Raw genomic sequence first — 26332 nt, 5'->3', positions numbered from 1 at the left:
CTCCATTACGACCCGTGGCTCTACCTTTGATTCGATCCCTGCGAAACCCAGCATTTCAGCAGGATAATGCACGACCGCATGTTGCAGGTCCTGTAGGGGCCTTTCTGGATACAGAAAATGTTCCACTGCTGCCTTGGCCAGCACATTCTCCAGATCTCTCACCAATTGAAAACGTCTGGTCAATGGTGGGCGAGCAACTGGCTCGTCACAGTACGCCAGTCACTACTCTTGATGAACTGTGGTATCGTGTTGAAGCTGCATGGGCAGCTGTACCTGTACACGCCATCGAAGCTCTGTTTGACTCAATGCCCAGGCGTATCAACGCCGTTATTACGGCCAGAGGTGGTTGTTCCGGGTACTGATTTCTCAGGATCTGTGCACCCAAACTGCGTGAAAATGTAATCACATGTCAGTTCTAGTATAATATATTTTTCCAATAAATACCTGTTTATCATCTGCATTTCTTCTTGGTATAGCAGTTTTAATAGCGAGAAACGATAGGTCGCGAAAGGGAAACAACAGTGAAAATTAAAACTGTTTTATTTGTAACAGTTAGCTCCAACTTTCAGCTACTTATCTCCATAGACGCCAATTCGACTTAGACGTTTGTCGTAGCGTTGTCCCAACTTTCCAATACCCTCGTTATAGAAGGCAGCCGTCAGTGCTTGCCGCCAATTCTCTAAGCTGGTCTACAGCTCGTTGTGCCAAAATGTTGTCTTTACACCCAGCGGTTCATATAAGCAGAGATGAAACTCAGATTGAGACTATTACTGGCTGTATTGTTGGCTAATCAAACATTTCCAATTGAAAAAGGTGCAGGAGCATCATCTCCCCTGCAGAATGCGGCTGAGAATTGTCTTGAAGAAGAAAACTCACGACAGTTATGTAATGTTGGCTGCATAGCTTCAGGCGAAATTTCTCACCATGCCCTCGTACTTGGCGGGAGACACTACTGTTCCAGGTATCTTTATGTGTTCCCTGTGTGCTCAGGACTAAAGAGAACGACCTAACGCGATCGATGGGCCTGAAGAATTAATCGACGGGCATACTAGAGACACTGCCCAACACACCTGTGCAAAACGTCATCGGATTTTCACTGTCGTTTCCATTTCGCGACCGATCGTTCTTTACTTTCCGAATAACTCTCGTAGAAAGGTAATTAATTCATATACATAGGCATTTGAAAACGTTATCTGGCAAGAGATGTTCAAAGTGCTGAGGAAAAGTGGAATAAAGTACATAGACATAAGTGTGATACTCACTTTCTATAAGAATGAAGTGGCAGTGATTAGGAACTGTCACCATGAGCAAGAAGCAAGCATTAGAAAAGGGGTAAGACAAGGATGTGCTCTCTCTCCTATTATATTCAATGCTTACGTCCAGGAAGGTATAGACCAAGTTCGAGAAACTACTGAGGTGGAGTTCAAATGTAATGGGCAGAGGATAGACATGCTACATTATGCAGATGATATTGCTATAGTCACAGAGACAAAAGAGGATCTAGAGGAAGTCCTCAGAGCAATAGAAAAAATTCTATGCAATCAGTATGGAATGAAAATAAAGAAGAAAAAGACTAAAGTGATGGTATGCAATACAAGAGCGGAATATGAACCTCTGAGAATGAGAATTGGAAGAGGGGAGCAGGAAGTGATAGAGAAATTTACTTACCTGGGAAGTAAAATTACAAGAGATGGTAGAAGCCGGAAAGAAATTGCGACCAGAATACAAAAGGCCAAAATTGCATTTAATCGGAGGAGGAAATTACTCACCAGCAACAACATCAGTCTGAAAATAAGGAAACGTATCATAAAAGGTTTCGTTTAAGTGTGGCCCTATACAGATGTGGAACTTGGACAACTGGAAGATAAGAGAGAAGACGGCTAGAGACCCTGGAGACGTGGTGCTATAGAAGGATGATGAAGATCAGCTGGAGGGACAAAGTAACAAAAGAAGAGGTGCTTAGAAGAGTATAGGAAATCAGATCTCTGTGGAGGCACATCCAAACAAGAAGAGAGAAACTTATAGGGCACATCCTACGACGCAACAACATCATTGGAACAGTAGCAGAAGGAACTGCTGAGAGAAGGAATCGGCGGGGGCGACCAAGGGTATCATACGTGCAACAGTTCATGAATGAGGTTAGATGTATCACTTACGTGTAAATGAAGAGGAAGGTAGACAGCAGAGAGGAATGGCGCTGTGCTGCAAACAAACCCCAGGGTTGAGCACTAAAAGAAAGAACACAGTCATATTATCATACCCATTGCGAAAGGAGTATGCTGGGGCGCGCTTGTACGTGGCACCAGAGTAAGATAAGAACATTAATAAGTTCAAATGAAACCAGTGTACTATAAACGATGAATGTCTCTGATAGGCTCGATGATGTGGATCGCGACCACATAGCCAAATATACTGCTAGTTGGAGTAAGAGCACGCTGGGCGCTCCGTTGTAGGTAGCAGTCTGTGAGGGGAAGACGATGGAGTATGTAGTTTGTGTGGCGTGCTGTGTGAAGCCACCAAGTGTTACATTAATGTAGGTATGTCAGTATTGTTGAATGTGAAAGCAGAGGTCTTCAGACAAATAAGGTAAAGATTTAAATAATTATGATTTCTGTCTTTGCCAGCGCCTTAGTATAGATGAGTTGGCTTATAATTTTTAATTGCTGAGTAATCCCAGTATGTACGCAAATTGCTTTGAGAAAAGGACTAGTTAGATATTTCATTATTGTAAAGTTTTTAAGATTCGTTAACAGAGCTGTATGTAATTTGATGATCTGCATTTATGTTGTATTAATGAAGTTAGGTAATACTAAGTGTTTAAGTCTCGTTGTTTGTGAATCAGTTATGAGTAACGTAACTTCAGTTGTTAGATGTTTTTCAAAAGCCAAACTTATCTTGCAATATAATTTTCCTACAAAAACTGAGTGTTAGTAGTTCACTATAATCTGTACCGCCTCCCAATCCAGGTCACATAAATTTTAAAGAACATTAATTTTCTTAAATGTTCTCGTTTATCAGCCAAATGAATTTCATATGCATTTAAAGTATTGTGGCCAGCATTGCACACTGCTAAGCCCGTAGCTAGCATTCATATTTTTTGAGAGAGACCAGAATATATCGCGTTCCACCGTTGCCGCTGTAGAGGTAAGAAAATTTAATTTATTTCTTATGTGCACAGGGACCAAAGTTACCAGTTTTGAGCAGGGCCAGATGATTCAGTGCCTAAAGGTTCAAAAATGGCTCTGAGCATTATGGGACTTAACCTCTAAGGTCATCAGTCCCCTAGAACTTAGAACAACCTAAACCTAACTAACCTAAGGACATCACACACATCCATGACCGAGGTAGGATTCGAACCTGCGAACGTAGCGGTTCCAGACTGTAGTGCCTAGAACCGCTGGGCCACCTCGGCCGGCAGTGCCTAAGGGGCTGAATGTATTTTGCCGTGAATGTATTTCGTTATTGGTGATGGGAGTTGCATTGCCCAGTCGATTCGTGTAAAGTTTTGCTAACAATAAGACAGAGTAAGCACACCACTTGCAGATACAACACGCAACACAATTCGAGTTCAGTATCCATTCCACACTTCAGACTTCATTTAACGTAATCTTAAAATTATATATCTTGCTTTTAAATAATGTTACAGTTTTTATTTGACAAAGAGTTTATCTGATGTGCACAATGCTTACTACTTGAGGGGCCGAGGGCCTGATTGTAGAAGTACTACAACTGCTTGCCGAAGCAAACTCAGTAAATGACTGCCGAAGTTAAATGGCTGTTTATAAATTATTCGAGTCACTATCGAAACATCAGACAGTTTTTCCTAATGGTAAGTTGAAACGTCCCCTTAGAAAAATTATACAAGGCTGTGCTTAAACTGACACACAATATTTTTGGCGCAACGCAATCTGACTTCCAAAAATCCCTACGAAAGAATGGCCCTGACTAACATTAACCTATATGTTTCACAAATCACTTACCTCACAAAAATCTTGGTTACTCAAGCTACTGCAATACAGCGAGCGCCACTACTGCCAGCTAAATAAAAGATTCAAACTACTGAAGGCACTAACTACTGATAAGCAGAGTCAGCAAATGAAAGATTTTAATAGAGAACAAACAATGTATTTACCTTAATAGGCATAATATATATATATATCAGTTCATGACATCAATTCTTACAAATTTCAAAACTCCACCATCTCTCTCCCCACGTCCACCACTGCTGGCGGCTCACCTCCAACTGCGCAACGCTACGAGCTGTTAGCATCCAGCTGCCGCTGCCCAACACTACAATGGCGAGTATTACAACAATGCCAACCAGCCACAGACTGCACACGGCACAGCCAGTGATTTTCATACAGAGCGCTACGTGGCGGCGGCGTTACCAATAAAAAAACCTAAACAGCCTACTTACAAAGTTAACCTTCGTATAGTTGTGGGTTTGGTTATAGATTGTAGTGCCCTGGCACTATTTTTTAAAATATGTTAAAAGTGCTTATACTCACTGCGTCTTAAAACTCCTTAGGTTAAAACAGGTTCAAGTGCAAAAACATGTTATTTGTTGTGTTATATTTTGAAGACTTTTTGGTACAACACACATGAAGTAATAGTAAAATACGAGGTCACTACAAAACAAGGATATGTGACTAATCGATGTAAATTAATATAATGAGGTCAAAAAAATAGGTGAATAGCAAATAAAATTAAAATATCGAAACGAAAAGACACTGTAAGACAAATGAAAAAAAGTAAGTCGCACTACGAATGAATTATCCGGATGGGATGGTAGATGTGATGTACACGTACGGGCAAACAAATGATAAAAATTTCAAAAAAATTGGATGGTTTATTCAAGAGAAAGAACTTCACAAAATAAGCTGGTTCATCTCTCGCCATTACGAAAGCAATTACGCGACTTGGCTCTGATTGATAGAGTTATTGGATGTCCTTCTGAGGGATATCGTGCCAAATTCGGTCCAACTGGTGCGTTAGATCGTCAAAATACCGAATGAGTTGAAGCTCCCTACCCGTAATGCTTCAAATGTTCACAATTCAGGGGAGATCCGACCACCTTTCTGGTCAAGGTAGGGTTTCGCAAACACAGAGGAAAGCACTGTAACCTCTCGCTTTGTGCGAGCGGGCATTGTCCTGATGAAATGTAAGCCCAGGATGGTTTGCCACGGAGGGCAACAGAATGGGGCGCAGAGTATCGTCGACTTGGCGCTGTGCTGTAAGGATGCCGCGAAAGAAATGGCATCCTACACCATCACTCCTGGTTGTCGGCCGGTACGGCGGGCAATATAGTCGTTTTAGTACCCCACGGCTGCCCGGGCCTTCTCTAGGCACATGTTCGTGGGTCGTCGGGGCTCAGTTCATCATTGAAGACAGTTCTACTCCAGTCAATGGGATTCCAGACTGAAGATGTGTCTGGAGGCGATCTACCGATTCCCGTCCAACTTGGCAAGTTGGATAGTTCCTTCGTGGTGAATCGTTTTTTTTTTTTTTCTTCTCAGAATGTATAATAATATGGTTCCAACACACACACAACAGATTATTCATAGTCACTTTGTATATTTCTCTCACAGTCATTGTCTATAGAAGCAAAATCATTTCGTTTTGTGATAGATCTTGGAGAATGTCCTTTCTGAGCTATACTAGTGATGCTGTATCATTGTGCTGTGCATTTTTCAGTCGTCTTCGCTCCCGCCTTATGACAACATCTTCTTGTTTCTCCATTCACTCTTCTTACACCTACGGTAACTGCTACCTGTATTGTAACAGAACTCATGGCAAAGTGTAGGGACGTTGTGTTTCATCTCCTGACGATTTTTCCATTTCTCAAATTTTATTTCAAACTCATCTTAATGCAAAGACTGCAGAAGAGGTGCTGATGGTGTAATGTGACAATATTGGGCTTTCTAAAGTTCATTTCTATGAACTCATGATCATGCTTTAGTGAATACTTGAAATGCATTGTTAGAGAATTTTCTTTGCTAATTCAGAGCCACGTGGCATTCCTCCGTTGTATTTGGTTGCACACTGCCTCTTTACCAACTTTATTCTTTGCTGTGGCATCCATGGCTTTATTTGAAAAAAGTTTTCTGTTTCCATTTCCACTATGAAAAACTCTCTGCTGATCTGCTTCTCTGCTTCCATTCTGTCTTGCGGAGTATGTCTGAAATGTTTATTTGTCTTTTCAGATAGATCGAAATCTTTATCACATATGTATCGCCAGGATCAATGACCTTATGATCTATTGTGTCAATACGTTGATTTTGACCCAAGACTTAAAGCGGAATTTCAAAATATGACCTGTTCAAAACTGCATTAAATATTACTATAAATACTCTTGAAAACATACGCGTACGGCTATTGCCGTACTTTCAAAAAATAAATTCGTGAACCTTCATTAAAGATATCAGCAACCGTCTTTCTGTACACCATTTCACTTATATTAGCTGCGTTCTACACGCAGTCCAGGCTTTCGCTTACAGCTTGAACTTTACCACCGCAGAATGGGGTACTATGCAGGAACTCACTTGTACTTTTTGTACTCAGAAGAGATCCATACTTTAGCTCTTCAACTGCGCATTTGGATTATTTTCTTGTGAAATATAACTAACGACACTTGTACTCTCAGGCTTCATTTGTATAGACAGGGTTTTTTAGTTAAGATCTTTTTTCTCTGTAACTCATAGAACAATAAGAGGAAGAAGTATTTATTTAGATAGGCAAACCTAACTCTTTCTTTAGAGTTATGAACGTAGTTTACTCATTTGTTGTTCAAACAGTTGCAGAAATGGTTTAAAACTCTGTAAATACAACATTATTTGTTCTTTCTTGTAGCTGATGAGCGTCCCTTTCCAACCTCCTACATTTCAGATACCCAGAAAAAAATAGTACTACAGTACATACGATAATGACATTGCACTACCGGCCTGGGTGGCCGAGCGGTTCTAGGCGCTACAGTCTGGAACCGTGCGACCGCTGCGGTCGCAGGTTCGAATCCTGCCTCGGGCATGGATGTGTGTGACGTCATTAAGTTAGTTAGGTTTAAGTAGTTCTAAGTTCCAGGGGACTGATGACCTTAGAAATTAAGTCCCATAGTGCTCAGAGCCATTTGAACCATTTTTAATGACATTGCACCATATGCTAAAGCATCTAAAAGAATTTGTTCGATAATCATCACTACAACTACAACTATTATGTGACCCGTCTGAAGCACGAATAAAATGGAGTCTGTATTCAGTTTCTTGCCATGTTCTTCCTAACATTTCCTCTGTCACTATCACCATCGCACCAGTAATACGACAGCGTAACATGGGAATATCATCCACTTTGCTCACATACACGCTGCCCTTCACGAATCCCGAGAAGAAGGAATCCAGTGGTGTAACATAAGGGGAAAGTGGTTGCGATGTAATGGGTCCTCTGCGTCCGATGCAGCGACTGGGAAATTTCGTATCCAAGAATTTGCAAACAGTCGCTGACCGAAGCGGCTGGCTCCATCTTGTTGAAAGATGCGGTCGCGTTCCAAATCTTGTTTCTGAGGGTATGCAGACTGTTCCAACATATACAGATACACTAATACATTCACTCTGTTTTCTGTAAAGAAGGACAGTCCAATAATCCTGTCATGCTTTGGCTGACACCAGACATTTACTTTAGGTATATCACGAACATGTTCAATGATAGCGTCCAGACATTTCAAGTCCCAAACCCGAACATTATGCCAACTAACCGTTCATGCTACATGAAAGGTTTCCTCGTCTGAGAATAAACATGTTTCCAGTAAGCTGGCATTCGCGTCAATACGGTGCAACATATCTGTAGTAAGTTGTTATCGTTGTCGTCCGGTATCAGATGTTGAATAATTTGCACTTTGTGAGCGTACAAACAAATACGTTGGTGTACTACACGATGGAACTTTGCTCGGGATACAGTAAGTCGCCTAGTCGTCTGCCGAATTGACGTACGTGACCAAGAAACTCTTGTCTGATATTCATTGTCTCTTCCGAAAACCTACGACGTGCGCCGCCAGAATGATTCAAAACGTTTCCAGTTGTCAGGAGCATACGATACCATTCCTTAAATAGTTGGTGAATGACGCAACCAGCCGCGAATACTTTTTAAACGTTTTATTTTAGTGCCATAACCAGTTTCCGGATACCACGCTCACCTTCAGATGGCTAATATTTTTCATGTGAATTGTGGAGCAGACGACATGCTGTTGGTCAAAATATTTGCATAACGAAAAATATTAGCCATCTCAAGACAGGCGTGGTAGCCCGAAACCGGTTATGACACTAAAATAAAACATTTAAAAAGTATCTTTTGCTGGTTGCATCATTCATCAACTATAATTAACGGCCACGGAGTTCGCAAGATTCAACATGGGTAAAATAATATTCCTTACTTTCCCATCAGGCGAATTACATCCATACAACATACGATAATTTCTTTGCTCAGTAATCGATGATTTTGTTTCTGCAAACTGTGATAAACCTTTTGCATTCCCTTTATGTTTTCGTCTTCTTTAAAGGCAAAGAGAGAAGATGAAGCGGTAGCCCATCATAGAGCCTATGCCTACCGTCATGTATTTTTTGACTTTCAGTTGTTAAAAAACAGAATATTTTTTCTGGTACCAGTAGGACGAAGGAAGGATTCCCGCTCAGCTAGTGAACGAGTGAGAAGCACGCCATTTTTAGCGAGTAATTGTAGACCGCCATTTTGGGGTCGCTATGAATAAGTGAGGAGTATGTATTTCATATGTGCACCGTTTACAAAAATACAGTATTATTTTATTAACAGAAAGGTCGTGTGAGTTGTTATTTCAAATAGTACAATAATTACAAGAACTGAAGCCCACCTGTGTGCTTTGGAAAATTACGAAGATCCGATAAGCTTAATGGGAACACGGTCAAGACTTCAAAGGTGAACACGGCGACCAAACGTAGCATTATAAAGAATGGTAAGGACAAATCTACAGCGGAGAAAGAAACTACTTCGCCCTGCAAAATAATATGAACTAATTCGAACTTATTTCCAGGCATAGCTCAGCTTATTGTGCTTGTCATTCATGCCGAAAAATTAATCTCATTAATTCAATACATTTTAAAAAGCCACGCATTTCAACATTTTATTATCATCTATTCCATTATTTTATTATATTATAAAGCCTAATTATTGCTTGCCCGTGCTACTTGAGAGTAGCCATTTTACTTATTGCTATCATGTTGCCCTCTGGCGAGAATAATTGGCACGTCTTAATCCTAAACATAAATTCTTTGAGATGCTCTAGCATATTATGCAATTTCATTATCATATCTACTGCCTTGAAAGGCACGGCCTTTATTCAAACAGTTGTGTACAAATTAACTTAAATTTCCATCAGTATTATGGGCCTAAAATCGTATAGAATTTTAGGGGTGGATGCAATCTGCTTTTCTCAAACGACTGTGTTCGGATGGATGTTCTGGAGGCGCAACGTTCATTTAAGCAATGTGGTCAAATGAGTATATGTTTCGCTGGCTGCACAATTCATTACACATACGAAACAAGCGGCAGACGAGATGTAAAGTCATGGAGTAAGAAGCCCCATTGATGCACTGTTTGAAGTCATGTTCGATTAGACTGTAGAATGCATCCTTGTGGAGCCATATAAAAGGATGGTCGTAATGGACAAAAAGCGAGACTCGGTATGCCACGGACGCTTACGTGGAATGAACATAGCATACACGTCCACTGAATACGATTTCGTGTTCCTGATTTCCTGCTAATGACGACACAATATCAGTGAACCAGCCATGGGTTACGCCTGAGTTATCATGGCCGAAGAGCTCCAGCAGCCGTTACGCTCTTACGTGTTAGCAGCGTAAACAAGTAGTTTTACATGACGTGGCGGTAACAGATGATGGCCAGTAAGAAGTCAGAACATGGAGCGTTTGTTTCAGATGCAGTACAGCGCGATCCTCACATCAGCTAAGAAAAAAACTGCTGCAGTCATCGATATCAGCCGTGCGGTTGTAGGCGCTTCAGACTGGAACCGCGTGACTGCTACGGTCGCAGGTTCGAATCCTGCCTCGGGCATGGATGTGTGTGATGTCCTTAGGTTAGTTTAATTAGTTCTAGGGGACTGATGACCACAGATGTTAAGCCCCATAGTGCTCAGAGCCATTTATCGATATCAGTCTTACATGTGTGGCGAATAGTACCCGGTCACAAGTTTCATTGTTCCACGTCACTGACAAACTGTAAGCGAAGGATTTCAATTGTAAAGTTACTTTCTGCGAATGGTTCGTGAATAATTTCACTCTGCTCGCCTTACAAAGCGTGCGTTATGTTCTCTGTTAAAACCACGTTCATAAATTATACTGCAGTGAATCGTCATAATATGTATATGTGCGGAACAAAATATCCTTGTTAGATATATCGTGTAGATCATTAATGAAGGCTGTCCGTTATTATGTCGTGTGCAATCCTTGGAGATGAAGTAATTGTTCCAGAGCACTTCGCAGTTACTCTGACAGGTGAGATGTATCGAGCTTATATTGTCGACAATTTAGGTGCTCTCGTTCAGAATGTCAATATAGATATCACAGGCCTGATGAGGATGCAACACTATGGTCACACAGGCCACCCTGCGCCTGGCGTTGTGCAGGATCTGAACAAAATATTTCCTGCGAGGTGGTTGGGACACTTGACTGAGACGTAGCAGCTCCGGTCTCGTAAACTGACATACAGCAAGGATAGCGGTGTGCTGACCAAATGGGCCTCTGTATCCGCATCAAGTGACGCCTGTGGGCTGAGGATGACACGGTGCTGATCGGTACCGTTGGGCCTTCATGGCCTCTTCGGGCGGAGTTTAGTTTAGTTTTTGTGGGTCCATGGTCAAACTGTTAACAATAGGTGCCAGCACATACACTACTGCTCTTGAGCGGCAGCAAAGAGACCATCGAGTTTGACGTTATATACAACGGACGAATCACCATCGACACTGTCTAATTCTCTAACTCCATCAGACACAGCGGAGAGGTTTGGAATTTAATCCAGGAAACTAGTTCACCATATCTGCTACCCTTGCTGGCCAAATGCTGATGATGAAAATACTATAATATCTTCGGTTAAATGGATACAAACAGGCTACCTCCCAGTCGAGCATCACCACAAAAGCGTGATTTAGTGACCTCATGTACGGCGGCGTGTTACACTCAAGTAGGAGGACGTGCTGAAAACTGAGCCGTGTTGCGGCTCACGTTGGTGCCGTTGGTAGATTGGCATAGTGGCGTCTCGTTTTCTTCTGGTGTTTACTGGCGCCACTACTTTTGCTAGCTTTGTCTCTCTGTGAGTGGCAGCAGCAGCGGTTCTCGAAACTTCTACTGTGGTACTATATTTGGAAGGACGTGAAGAGTTTTCCAGGTTGGAGTGTGTTGGGGAGTTCGGTTGGGACGGAGGAGCAGTGAGGTCCGCAAGTGTGCGGTCATGCCGGGACCATTGGCAGCATGCAGACACTGTGGGTTGAGGGGCTGTAGTGGCGAGGGCCACAACCTCTTTGTCCACTGGACCCAGGACGTTTGAAGTAGTGAAACCCCCACCATTTCTCCCCGCGCTGCTGCTCACCGGGTCGCTGGGATGAAGAGCAACGAGTTGAGTGTTTGGAGTTGGCGAAATTAGTTAGCCATCCTCCGCTTCTTAATATTAATCATTGAATTCCTTGTGTTTATTGGTGAAGTTCAACCAACGGTATTTTTCTGCCTAGTGGCCGATAACTCCCCAGTTACCTGCCGTGGAGGTTAGCATATTTTCGCGGCAGTGTACCTTTCCTCGCCTTGCCGCTGCTGTCCGGTAAGGCGTGTAGTTAGACAGCCTCCTTGATTGTGGTTCGGATATGTTGTTTCTTTTGGACTACTTTGGTCGTAGTGGGTCCTTCTGCTTCTGGATGTTCTAAACGCCGGATTCTGAAGACGCAGTACTGTCCGCCGGTTCCGCCTTGCTTGGGTTATTCCATCGTTGTACTGGTTGTCAGACATTAGGGAGATTTTGCAAGAGTGTTGGTCTGCATTTAAAGTGTCATTAGTTTGAGTTGCCACCTGGTTAAGTGAATACAACTCTAGGCTGCCTGTCTTATCGGTTACGAAGTTGAGCGACTTTCCAGGCCGATCGTTGGAGCACTGTCTGAGGCCCACTTCTCTCTTGGTTTGATCAGATTGTGATGATTGTTTTTTTTTTAATGTTTTAATTTTGAGTTATTACAGTTGGGGCCTTCAGTCGACAAGTAATTTGAATTTCTTGTTAATAAAGCCTTCAGCCATGAATGCAGTTTGTCTTAAGAATTTTTATAATGAAATTTGAGGATTGTCCTTTTCCTTAAAAAATACTTTAGTATCTATTGGAGAAGTTTAACTGTTCTTAAGAATTGCTATCCAGGTCTTCAGCCGTCAAATTGTTTTTTGAGTTATTACTATTGTGGCCTTCAGCCGAAAAATAATTTGGATTTCTGGTCAAAAAGCCGTTCAGCTGTGAATGCAACTTGCTTAAGATTTTTTTTATTAGACATTGTGTCTTAAGAGTCAAATTTGATATTGTTCCTTATTGTCAACCTTGTTTACAATTGGTTCCAAATGAAGTGTACGTGATTTAAAAAAAAAGAAGAAAACTGAGCAACCAACGGTAACTGAGTAAGACCCCATCCACACCGAAACCTCCTTTTCCCTAAGTCCCATGTTTGAATAACTAATGCCTTCGAAAGTGCTATCTGCAAACTCATAAAGCCTTTTAAATAAAACAGACGTCATTAACATTCTACGTCTTCTTTCTTCATGTCTACAGGTTTATTTCTCAACGTAGTCACTCTGGTGAGGAACATAGTTTTTTCCAACGAGAGAACAGTTTGTCGATCTGTCACTGTACAATGTTTGACTTTATTCACGGAGCCACAACTTCACCTCTGCTGCACCGTTTCATCACTATCAAAGTGAAGTTTTCGAAGGTGTTGTTTGAGTTTTGGGAACCGATGAAAATAGGATGCGGCCAAGTCGGTGAGACTGCACGACGGATGATCGATCACGTGAACCCAAGGCGTCGGATTGTCGCAGGTGTTGCAGCACTCGAGTGTGGTCTGGCGTTGTCATGCTGTAGGAGAGGGCGCTACATGTGTGGACGAACTCTTCGAATTTGAAACTCGATTTCAGAACGCTGTTTCTCATGCACCGACATAGTTACGTTACAGACCGTCATGTTACACTCTACAGTTGAGAGTGTGCTCTAGCAGCAGAGGTCTGCAGATAGGTAGGGGGATAAAAATGTACAATGTTAATAACATCTGTTCTAAAAATAAAAAAACCTTTATGAGTTTTCACATAACATTTTCGGAAGAATTACTTTTCAGGACGCCCTCATGTTCATTGATATGACAAAAAGTCATGGGATAGCGATATCCACATATACAGATGATGGTAATATGGCGTACACAAGGTACAAAAAAGCAGTGCATTGATCAAGCTGTCTTTTATACTCAAGCGATTAATGTGAAAAGATATCTGAGGTGATTATAGCCACACGACGGGAATTTACATACTTTGAACACAGAGCAGTAGTTGGAGCTGGACGCTTGGGACATTCCACTCTGGAAATCGTCAGGGGCTCCAGTATTCCGGGATCACAATGTCAACGGTGTGTGGAGAGTACCCAATATCAGGCATTACCTATCACCACGGAAATGGAGTCACGTAACTACCGAGAGCAGCAGCGTTCGTGTGAGTCGTCAGTGCTAACAGACAAGCAACACTGCGTGAAATAACAGCAGAATCAAATGGTTCAAATGGCTCTAAGCACTATGGGACTTAACATCTGAGGTCATCGGTCCCCTAGACTTAGACCTTCTTAAACCTAACTAAGCTATTACAGACATCCATGCCCAAGGCAGGATTCGAACCTGCGACCGTAGCAGAAGCGCGCTTCCGGATTGATGCGCATAGAACCACTCGGCCACAGCGGCCGGCAGCAGAGTGTGGGACGTACGACGAACGCGTGCGTTAGGACAGTGCAGCGAAATTTAGCGTTAATGGGCTCTGTTAGCAGACGACAGACGCGAGTGGCTTTGTTAACAGTACGTCATAGCCTGTAGCGCCTCTCCTGGGTTCGTGACTAAACCGGTTGCACCGTACACGATTGGTAAACCGTGGCCTGCTCAGATGAGTCACAATTTCAGCTGGTAAGAGCCGACGGTAGGGTTAGAGTGCGCCGCAGGCCCCACGAAGCCATGCACCAAGTTGTCAACAAAGCACTATTCAAGCTGATGGTGGCTCCGAAATTGTGTGGGCCGGGTTTACATAGAATGGACTGAGTCCTCCCTTCCTAATGAACCAATAATTAACTGTAAACAGTTATGATCGGCCACTTGGAGGCCATTTTAACCCATTCGTGGACTTCATGAGCCCAAAAAATAATGCGCCGTGTCACTGGGCCACAATTGTTCGCAATTGGTTTGAAGAACATTCTGAACAATTCGAACGAATTATTTGGTTACCTTGATTGAAACCCATCGAACATTTACGGGACGTAATGGAGAGATCAATACACGCGCAAATGTCTGCAGCTGCAGCACTTTCATGATTATGAACGGCATCATGGAGGCATCACGGCTCAATATTTCTACAGGAGATTTCTAGGACTTGTTGATTCGATGCCACGTCGGGCTGCTGCACGACCCCGGGTAAAAGTAAGCCCGACATGATATTAGGAGGTATCCAATCATTTGTCACTTTAGTGTATTAATATAAAGTTTCCACGGACTGTGGAACTTGCAGAAGTGGGGTGGCCTGCGGCCGACCGCCATGGCCGAGCGGTTCTAGGCGCTTCAGTCTGGAACCGCACGACCGCCACGGTCGCAGGTTCTAATCCTGCCTCGGGCATGGATTATGTGATGTCCTTAGGTTAGTTAGGTTTAACTAGTTCTAAGTTATAAGGGACTGATGACCTCAGATGTTAAGTTCCATAGTACTCACAGTCATTTGAACCATTTTTGTCTCGCTAGGCGATGATCCTACTGCTGTCAGATTTCGACCAATGCTAGTAAACGTTCGTTCTTACATGCTGCACAACACAATTTTCTCAAATGATAATAATAATAATAATAATAATAATAATAATTCAAAGGCGAACTCTGAATGAGAACTCTGTTCTGTATATTTTCATTATACATTGACAGTGACCGGGCCAAATATCTCACGAAATAAGTATCAAACGAAAAAACTACAAAGATCGCCTGCGCGCCTCTATAATACAGTTCGCTGTACCGTAGGAGGCTGTCTGTGGAGAGTCCAGACAAACCTGTAATTCCTGAAGTGTGGCAAGAGCCTTTTTAAGTGTTGTAGGGACAACAGTCGGGATAACTGACTGGTCTGACCTCGTATCATTATTCAACACAGCTCTGGTATAATGCTACGGCCAATGGCTGAAAACAACAGGAAACTACTGCTTGTGTGTGTGACATCTTATGGGACTTAACTGCTAAGGTCATCAGTCCCTAAGCTTACACACTACTTAACCTAAATCATTCTAAGGACAAACACACACACACATATGCCCGAGGGAGGACTCGAACCTCCGCCAGGATCAGCCGCACAGTCCATGACTACAACGCCCTAGACCGCTCGGCTAATCCCGCGCGGCGGAAACTACAGCTGATTTGTTTACTGAGGACATGCATTTTTCCTGTAAGGTTTGCTGATAGTGGTTTCCCTTTGGCTAAAATATGCTGCAGGTGAAACAATACCCCATCCGGGTCACTAAGTGGGACATTCAGGTGAAAGTTGTCCTCGAGAGAAACAGGATTGGTGTTCCGCAGGTCGGAATGTGGGCTATGGGATTTAAAAAAAAGTTACCCACGAAGAATCAAGTAGAGGTAAAGCAAGAAAAGTTGTAATTCTGAACAAGAAAATAGGAATGAGGGTACGCTACTATTAACAGCAGTTAATGCTTTACAGCAGCCAAGTCAGACACGAAACCGGTATCCACCGCAGTCATAATCCTTTATATGCTATCTATCTCCTCAGACGGTGAAGAAACTGAAAAAAGTGCGAAGAGATAAAAGGCTTTATTCAGATAACTAAGACATATGTAAATTTAATTGTGAGGGGGAACTGGAATTCAATAGTAGGAAAATCAGGAAAAATTGTAGGAGAACATGGACGGGGGATGGAAAATTTGCAGAGAGGAAATGGAGTAGCAGTAATTATGCAAAGGTAAATAGCTTTTACCTGGATACAATAGGTAGATGTCCAGCATGGAAAGAGCCTTAGGACTGAAGACCACCACAATAACAACAAAGGCAGTACCACCTACCGCTACTATAACTACACTGACAACTGCTACTACTGCTACACCTACAAAGTTCCCAGCTGGGTGAATTCGACGAAATAGCGCTGCGTTTTGATCAGTGTAATTCCAGTCACCTGCTGGCGAAGTCACCCTACTTCGTCTGACTGCACTCCCGAGGCTCTTTCATTAGTTCACCTCGCCGGGACACACCAGACATCATATCGTGTTATACGTACATATTTGTCACGATCAACTCATAGGTCTTGTCCTCCATTAATCGCTCACGGTAAAGTTTCGGTTCGTTTAGTTTCTTCCGTACGAGTGATAGATATTTTCATTTTCATTAGTTCATCTCGTCGGGAAGGAGGAAGACATCATATCAGTATTGTAGGATATATTTGTCCTGACCAACTTGCCGATGTGTCATCCTGTATTAATGGCCCACAGTAAAGCTTTGTTTCGTTTGGCTTCTTCCGTACGACTGATCGAAGCTTTAGAGACTGAAGCCATGAAACGTTATACATATGGTGCATTTTGTAACCGCACATGTGAATTCACCATCAATATATCCAATAAAGGACCAGATTTTTACACCGGAAAGAAATTCAACGAGATGTCGTATTTGCGAAAGCAAATCGAATGCTCTTAGAAAGTAATTTTCTCAACAGAAGATTCACAAAAACTGTTCTTAAAACTGTAGTAATTAACAAAGGTTACGAACAACAATATATTGTCGACAATTTAGGTGCTCTCGTTCAGAATGTCAATATAGATATCACAGGCCTGATGAGGATGCAGCACTATGGTCACACAGGCCACCCTGCGCCTGGCGTTGTGCAGGATCTGAACAAAATATTTCCTGCGAGATGGTTGGGACACTTGACTGAGACGTAGCAGCTGCGGTCTCGTAAACTGACATACACCCGGGACAGCGGTGTACTGACCATATGGCCCTCTGTATCTGCATCAAGTGACGCCTGTGGGCTGAGGATAACACGGTGCTGATCGGTACCGTTGGTGAGAATATTTGCATCTCACACTTGCATGTTTCCGGTAGGTCCCTTGCCAGGTTTATGCAGGGAAAATGAATGCTTACTTTTCACAATTCGCGAAATCGTGTTGTTACCCAAATGTATTGAAACAGACCAGCTGGATTTCTGTAGCCTCAGAGAATATATCTTCAGTGATCTTCAAATCTTAGGTAGGCAAGGTGTAATGAAATTTGAGAGAGAATAATGTTATTAAACTCTGACAAATACATAAAGAAAGTCGTACTATCCGCCTGGTGAAACTGAACAAACTCTTCCGATATCACTTCTTCAGGTCGAATGATAAATGTCCTGATTTTTAATATCAGAGCCTTCTAATACGTATGAAATGATTCCGCGAGTTTGAGTATTAATGTTATTTACAGTTGTTTCTAATCCGACTTCAGGTGATTCAACGCTCAGTCAAACTCTGATATCATTACTAAGTCACCTGTCTTATCCAAATAACCTCTGCCTCTTGTAGCGTCGTACGAGACAGATCTTGTCTGTCTAGCAGCGCTTCATGTGCTATTGTTTATATGTCCTTTCATCTCAAATTAACAGAGATTCCACTTGCGGCCTTCGTGGTTTAACCGACTCATATGTTAGTTCAGATTTAACTTTCAAATGGATTTATGACAGTCTCGAATAGTATTGATCATTTATCTTCGTCATTACCTATATCTGAATACAGTTTTAAACAGCAATAAATTAGTAGAAGACTCTCTGTTGGGTGCATAAGAACAACGACTGACAAATAAAAGTTGTCATTAGTGCCAATGCGAATTTCTGAATATTGTGGTAGAAACCGGTCATAATTGCAAATGCAATTGCGATATGGGTTCTCAAACAGTATCGATAGTAAATCAGACACCCTTTGGAGCTTTGTAACTAGTAATCTGCCTAGTTTGATAAATACCTGTACTTTTCGTTCCTTCCAAATTGCGTTCAGTCTTCCTGTACGCAGAGTCGAGGTTTCATAGGACCAGCCAGTTCCATTCTCTTTAACCTCCGCTTAAATTACTATAGCTTCATTTGATGGAGAAAACATGCAGAAGTAACCTGGGAGTACGTCGCCGAAGGCCCTTATAAACAGAAATATCCAGATGAGGCTTTTATCCAAGAGTAGCTGTCAAATGACTGCTGAAACAAAGCTGAGATTTTGGAACCATGTTGAGAAGCGAATCAGAAAAGCTTTGAAGGAGGGAGAAATTATGGCTTCAGGTGTGTGAAAATATTCCTCGCCAGAGAGAACATATAGCTCTACAACGTAGCGTGACACAAACATGTACTCTGGTCCAAGAGTGAAAAATCATCAGAAGCCAGCGTCATATTACATCACTGACACCTTGATGTGTAGACTAAGCTTAGACTAAAGATGTATTAATTGTTCTGAATGGTCTGTTGATGACCTGAGGTTCGAAACAGTATGCAACAATTAAACTTCGCAATAAAAGATCGCACATTACTGCATGTTTTGTGACTGTATGGACGCTGTATACCGGTAAACAAATTTTCTTATTGAAATGCTTGTTGATTTCAGTTCGAATAGATTGATATTGATGGTTTTGTATCACAATGAGTGTAACACAACTCCTTCCGTAATTAATTCATAAACGGTTCATCAAGTCGAAACTTTTCTGGCTTTTTTTTTCGCGAGGTTAATGCTGATAGCTGTTTTGTCTTCCGAGTTACCAGTCGCATCTGCAATTTTAATTTTACAGCTTCACTGACAATTCAAGATGCGACGGTCAGTCTGAAAGCAAAGAACGTTTGTTTCTTTAGACATTTTATTCAAGACAATGTAAGAGAATTTATTTTAAACATATTTTGACGTCTTAGCTATTTTCAGGGTTCCGTGGATCAATTCGTTATCCGTATGTCTGTCTGTGCGACTGTTCAAAATCCGTTTTCTCGGGTACGGGTACATGTACAAAGCTGACATTTATGTAATATACCAAGGTCTGTATCGCTTGCCGAAGTAAAAAAGTGCGTCTACCTCAATACAGTCAAAAGATACGGCCATTTATATGACATATTTTGACTCTTGCAAACTCACGTATCAAAATCTGCAATGTGAATCCCCTTGACCCAAAATCATGAAATTTGTCAAGAAGCATGGTTTCACACCACAACAAGAGGAAAAAATCCTAAAACTGTTAATTTGTAATTTCATCATACGAAAAAGAAATTTGACTTTGATCAGACTGTCTGTTCGATCATCTATTAAGATCCCTTTTTCTCAGGAATGGACAGACGAATCAAATTGAAATTTGTGTCACGTACGAAGGTCTATGATCCCTTGGCGGTATAGTAACCGTTAGTTTCTAGGGCAATGTAATTAAAAGAAACTGCCGTTTACGTCACACACCGTCAGGTGGCTTGCGGAGTATGGATGTACACTCCTGGAAATTGAAATAAGAACACCGTGAATTCATTGTCCCAGGAAGGGGAAACTTTATTGACACATTTCTGGGGTCAGATACATCACATGATCACACTGACAAAACCACAGGCACATAGACACAGGCAACAGAGCATGCACAATGTCGGCACTAGTACAGTGTATATCCACCTTTCGTAGCAATGCAGGCTGCTATTCTCCCATGGAGACGATCGTAGAGATGCTGGATGTAGTCGTGTGGAGCGGCTTCCCATGCCATTTCCACCTGGCGCCTCAGTTGGACCAGCGTTCGTGCTGGACGTGCAGATCGCGTGAGACGACGCTTCATCCAGTCCTAAACATGCTCAATGGGGGACAGATCCGGAGATCTTGCTGGCCAGGGTAACTGACTTACACCTTCTAGAGCACGTTGGGTGGCACGGGATACATGCGGACGTGCATTGTCCTGTTGGAACAGCAAGTTCCCTTGCCGGTCTAGGAATGGTAGAACGATGGGTTCGATGACAGTTTGGATGTACCGTGCACTATTCAATGTCCCCTCGACGATCACCAGAGGTGTACGGCCAGTGTAGGAGATCGCTCCCCACACCATGATGCAGGGTGTTGGCCCTGTGTGCCTCGGTCGTATGCAGTCCTGATTGTGGCGCTCACCTGCACGGCGCCAAACACGCATACGACCATCATTGGCACCAAGGCAGAAGCGACTCTCATCGCTGAAGACGACATGTCTCCATTCGTCCCTCCATTCACGCCTGTCGCGACACCACTGGAGGCGGGCTGCACGATGTTGGGGCGTGAGCGGAAGACGGCCTAACGGTGTGCGGGACCGTAGCCCAGCTTCATGGAGACGGTTGCGAATGATCCTCGCCGATACCCCAGGAGCAACACTGTCCCTAATTTGCTGGGAAGTGGCGGTGCGGTCCCCTACGGCACTGTGTAGGATCCTACGGTCTTGGCGTGCATCCGTGCGTCGCTGCGGTCCGGTCCTAGGTCGACGGGCACGTGCACCTTCCGCCGACCACTGGCGACAACATCGATGTACTGTGGAGACCTCACGCCCCACATGTTGAGCAATTCGGCGGTACGTCCACCCGGCCTCCCGCATGCCCACTATATGCCCTCGCTCAGAGTCCGTCAACTGCACATACGGTTCACGTCCACGCTGTCGCGGCATGCTCCTAGTGTTAAAGACTGCGATGGAGCTCCGTATGCCACGGCAAACTGGCTGACACTGACGGCGGCGGTGCACAAATGCTGCGCAGCTAGCGCCATTCGACGGCCAACACCGCGGTTCCTGGTGTGTCCGCTGTGCCGTGCGTGTGATCATTGCTTGTACAGCCCTCTCGCAGTGTCAGGAGCAAGTATGGTGGGTCTGACACACCGGTGTCAATGTGTTCTTTTTTCCATTTCCAGGAGTGACGATGTAGATATTATCATATTCACAAGCTCACTCATCAAAATCTACGGTGTGCTTCTCGTTGATATGGAGTTATAAAATTTGCAAGGAAGTAAGATTTCTCACTTAAACCGAATAAAAAGTCTAAAAACTGTCGATTTGTATTTATATCACACAAAAAATTTTTGTCTGTTGTTATCCGACTGTCTGTTTCTTCGTCATTAAGTACCCTCTTTCTCAGGAGCAGACAGATGTTATAAATCTAAATTTGTGTTAGCTATTGAAGTTTATAGTCTTTTGGTGGTGCAAAAATATTAAGCTTCTACTCTCCTGGAAATGGAAAAAAAAACACATTGACACCGGTGTGTCAGACCCACCATACTTGCTCCGGACACTGCGAGAGGGCTGTACAAGCAATGATCACACGCACGGCACAGCGGACACACCAGGAACCGCGGTGTTGGCCGTCGAATGGCGCTAGCTGCGCAGCATTTGTGCACCGCCGCCGTCAGTGTCAGCCAGTTTGCCGTGGCATACGGAGCTCCATCGCAGTCTTTAACACTGGTAGCATGCCGCGACAGCGTGGACGTGAACCGTATGTGCAGTTGACGGACTTTGAGCGAGGGCGTATAGTAGGCATGCGGGAGGCCGGGTGGACGTACCGCCGAATTGCTCAACACGTGGGGCGTGAGGTCTCCACAGTACATCGATGTTGTCGCCAGTGGTCGGCGGAAGGTGCACGTGCCCGGCGACCTGGGACCGGACCGCAGCGACGCACGGATGCACGCCAAGACCGTAGGATCCTACGCAGTGCCGTAGGGGACCGCACCGCCACTTCCCAGCAAATTAGGGACACTGTTGCTCCTGGGGTATCGGCGAGGACCATTCGCAACCGTCTCCATGAAGCTGGGCTAGGGTCCCGCACACCGTTAGGCCGTCTTCCGCTCACGCCCCAACATCGTGCAGCCCGCCCCCAGTGGTGTCGCGACAGGCGTGAATGGAGGGACGAATGGAGACGTGTCGTCTTCAGCGATGAGAGTCGCTTCTGCCTTGGTGCCAATGATGGTCGTATGCGTGTTTGGCGCCGTGCAGGTGAGCGCCAGAATCAGGACTGCATACGACCGAGGCACACAGGGCCAACACCCGGCATCATGGTGTGGGGAGCGATCTCCTACATTGGGCGTACACCTCTGGTGATCGTCGAGGGGACACTGAATAGTGCACGGTACATCTAAACCGTCATCGAACCCATCGTTCTACCATTCCTAGACCGGCAAGGGAACTTGCTGTTCCAACAGGACAATGCACGTCCGCATGTATCCCGTGCCACCCAACGTGCTCTAGAAGGTGTAAGTCAACTACCCTGGCCAGCAAGATCTCCGGATCTGTCCCCCATTGAGCACGTTTGGGACTGGATGAAGCGTCGTCTCACGCGGTCTCCACGTCCAGCACGAACGCTGGTCCAACTGAGCCGCCAGGTGGAAATGGCATGGCAAGCTGTTCCACAGGACTACATCCAGCATCTCTACGATCGTCTCCATGGGAGAATAGCAGCCTGCATTGCTGCGAAAGATGGATATACACTGTACTAGTGCCGACATTGTGCATGCTCTGTTGCCTGTGTCTATGTGCCTGTGGTTCTGTCAGTGTGATCATGTGATGTATCTGAACCTAGGAATGTGTCAATAAAGTTTCCCCTTCCTGGGACAATGAATTCACGGTGTTCTTATTTCAATTTCCAGGAGTGTATGTCACATATTTCCATACGCGCGAACTCACTCATCAGATAGGGTGCTTCAATTTGACATATAATTTTTTATGCGTAGTTGCCATTCCAACTTAAACATTAATCACAGTGTTCCACAAGCTTTAAGATGTCTTATGCGTACGTAGTTGCCGCCAACTTGTTCACCATGTTAAGTAACGTTCTTTGCTATTGACTATTCACAAGGGATTTCAGATCGATTCTGTACTTCTGGATTTCCGGAAGGTTTTTGACACTGTACCACACAAGCGTTTTGTAGTGAAATTGCGTGCTTATGGAATATCGTCTCAGGTATGCAACTGGATTTGTGATTTCTTGCCAGAGAGGTCACAGTTCGTAGTAACTGACAGAAAGTTATCGAGTAAAACAGAAGTGATTTCTGGCGTTCCCCAAGATAGGGTTCTGGGCTCTTTGCTGTTACTTATCTATATAAATGATTTGGGAGACAATCTGAGCAGCCGTCTTCGTTTGTTTGCAGATGACGCTGTCGTTTATCGGCTAATAAAGTCATCAGAAGATCAAAACAAACTGCAAAACGATTTAGAAAAAGAAATCTGAATTGTGCGAATATTGGCAGTTGACCCTAAGTAACGAAAAGTGTGAGGTCATCCACATGAGTGCTAAAAGGAATTCGTTAATTTTCGATTACACGATAACTCAGTCTAATCTAAAAACCGTAAATTCAACTAAATACCGAGGTATTACAATCACGAACAACTTAAATCGGAAGGAACACATAGAAAATGTTGTGGGGAAGGCTAACCAAAGACTGAGTTTTATTGGCGGACAATTTAGGAAATGTAACAGATCTACTAAGGAGACTGCCTACACTACGCTTGCCTGTCCTCTTTTAGAATACTGCTGCGCGGTGTGGGATCCTTACCAGATAGGACTGATGGAGGACATCGAAAAAGTTCAAAGAAGGGCAGCACGTTTTGTATTGTCACGAAATATGGTAGAGAGTGTCACAGAAATGATACAGAATTTGGGCTGCACATCATTAAAAGAAAGGCGTTTTTCGTTGCGACGGAATCTTTTCACGAAATTCCAATCACCAACATTCTCCTTCGAAAGCGGAAATATTTTGGTGACACCGACCTACATAGAGAGAAACGATCACCACGATTAAAGAAGGGAAATCAGAGCTCGTATGGAAAGATTTAGGTGTTTGTTCTTTAGGCGCGCTATACGAAATTGGAATAATGGAGAATTGTCAAGGTGGTTCATCGAACCTCTGCCAGGCACTTAAATGTGATTTGCAGAGTATCCATGTAAATGTAGATATAGACGAGATTGTTGTCAATTCCGTAGTGTTTTCGACAACAAACTCCGTCTACTTCGAAAAAAATACGGTAATCACTCGAGGCCAAATCTGGACTATACTGTGGTGGTTCAAAAGCTTCCCGTTTAAACTGCCGAAGCAAATTTTTCGACAGTAAGGCAGCTGAATGCGCGCGACAGTTATCGCGAAGAAGCACATAGTCGCTGGCAACAATTCATGTCTTTTGTTTTGATCGTGGAGGCATAGTCGGTGAAGAGTCTGACAGTAGGCCGATGCATCTGCGGTCCAACCTCGTGGCATAAGGACGCTGAGTAGTTCGCCCTTTGGTGTTCCTCTGCCAAAAGTCGAAGAACGCACCTGGTCAGAAGCACAATGAACAAATTTCAGGAAATCGTCTGCCCTGTTGAATTTTTTTCTCAGTCCTTGATCTCATTTTGTCAGTCACAACTGATAGTCAGACTGATCGCTCTTGACCATGAATTTTCGTTCGTCCCCCATGAAATGTGATGCACAATTTTCGAACTGAAGCTTCATTCAACCCATTTCCATAAACATCAGTTATCCGTCAGTTTCCATTGGACGGACGTTTTTTACATTCAGAAACGGTATTACACTACGAACCTTACACTTCGCGGGAACGCTGATTTTGTCCACATTCTAAAGTCGCACGAATGAACAGTAAACTACCGTTTGTGTTCGCTGTTAGCATCATACTAGCAACAGCGTTTATGAAGGTATACGACGCAGCGGCGTGGAGGGGGAGGGGGGGGCATATGGTCTGCGTTTCCCTAGACCTAGAACGGGCGGTAGATGGGCAGCATGTACACTGAGGTGACAAGTCACGTGATAGCGATATGCACAATACATATGACTGCAGTGTCGCGTACACTGGGTACAAAAGGGCAGTGCATTGCCAGAGCCGTTATTTATACTCAGGTGATGCACATGGAAAGATTTGCAACGTGATTATAGCTGTACCACGGGAATTAACAGACTTTGAACGCGGGCATTCCATTTCGGAAATGGTTAGAGAATTCAATATTGCGAGGTCACCACCGACAACGCAGTCGCCTACGGTGTTCACTTAACTACCGAGAGCAGCAGCGTTTGCGTAGGGTTATCTGTGCTGACATGGGAGTAACACTACGTGAAATAACCGGAAATTTGGGGTTGGTAGGCTATGGTAACAGACGACAGACGCGATTGCCTTTGCTAAGATCACGACATCGCTTGCAGCGCCTCTCCAGGGCTCGTGACCAAATTGGTTGGCCCCTAGACAAACAGAAAATCGTAGCCTGATCAATTTCAGTTGGTAAGAGCTGATGGTAGGGTTCAAATGTGGCCCAGGCCTCACGAAGCCATTGATCTAAGTTGTCAATAAGGCACTGTACAAGCTGATGGTGGCTCCATAATGGTGCAGGTATGTTTACATGGAATGGAGTGGACTGGTTCCTCTGGTGCAACTGAAGCGATCATTGACGGGAAATGCCTATGTTCTGCCACTTGGAGACCATTTGCAGTTATTCATGTTCATTTTCACAAAAAGCGATGGAATTTTTGTGGATGAGAATGCGATATGTCACCAGTGCCACAACAGTTTGCGATTGGTTTCAGTAAGATGCTGAAGAATTAGGGTGAATTATTTGACCACCCATATCTGCCGACATAAGTTCCATCGGACATTTGCGCGACGTAATCGAGAGGTCGGTTCGTGCACAAAATCCGGCACTGCCAACACTTTCACAGTTATGGATGGCTAGGAAGGCAGCATGGCTCAATATTTCTGCAGAGGACTTTCAACGATTTGTTGAGTCCACTTCGAGTTGCTGCACTATGCCGGGCAAAAAGAATGCCAGACACTATATCAGGAGGGATCCCGTGGCTTTTGTCACCTCAGTGTAATACCAACGCTACAGGCGCAACACGGGGAATGGGAAGCTTACTTGACAATCTGCGTGAAACACCTGTCTGTTCCGGATGCTTCTTACACTCGCACTCTAAGAAAAGACTTTAAGAGCCTGTCAGTACGAAACAGGGACTGGAGAAGCAGAACATCAGTCAGTTTGGATGGTGGATGCTCTCTGAACGCAAAACGCGGTCTCCGTTAGAAGCGGCAGTGAGGCAGCCGGATCTC

At 43.8% G+C, this 26332-nt stretch overlaps 1 non-coding gene across 1 annotated transcript; it reads left to right on the top strand.

Annotated features, from left to right (window-relative positions):
* The first annotated feature begins 6939 nt into the window (after positions 1-6939).
* Trnas-gga (transfer RNA serine (anticodon GGA)) lies at positions 6940-7023 on the top strand. Its single transcript is given in 2 exon segments — positions 6940-6979; positions 6989-7023. It is a non-coding gene; the product is annotated as a tRNA-Ser (tRNA).
* Positions 7024-26332: the final 19309 nt, after the last annotated feature.

The sequence above is a fragment of the Schistocerca gregaria genome, chromosome 1 (assembly GCF_023897955.1).
Source record: "Schistocerca gregaria isolate iqSchGreg1 chromosome 1, iqSchGreg1.2, whole genome shotgun sequence".
Lineage (NCBI taxonomy): Eukaryota > Metazoa > Arthropoda > Insecta > Orthoptera > Acrididae > Schistocerca > Schistocerca gregaria.
Note: the sequence above shows the minus strand (reverse complement) of the source record. Positions and strands in the feature narration are given on the sequence as shown.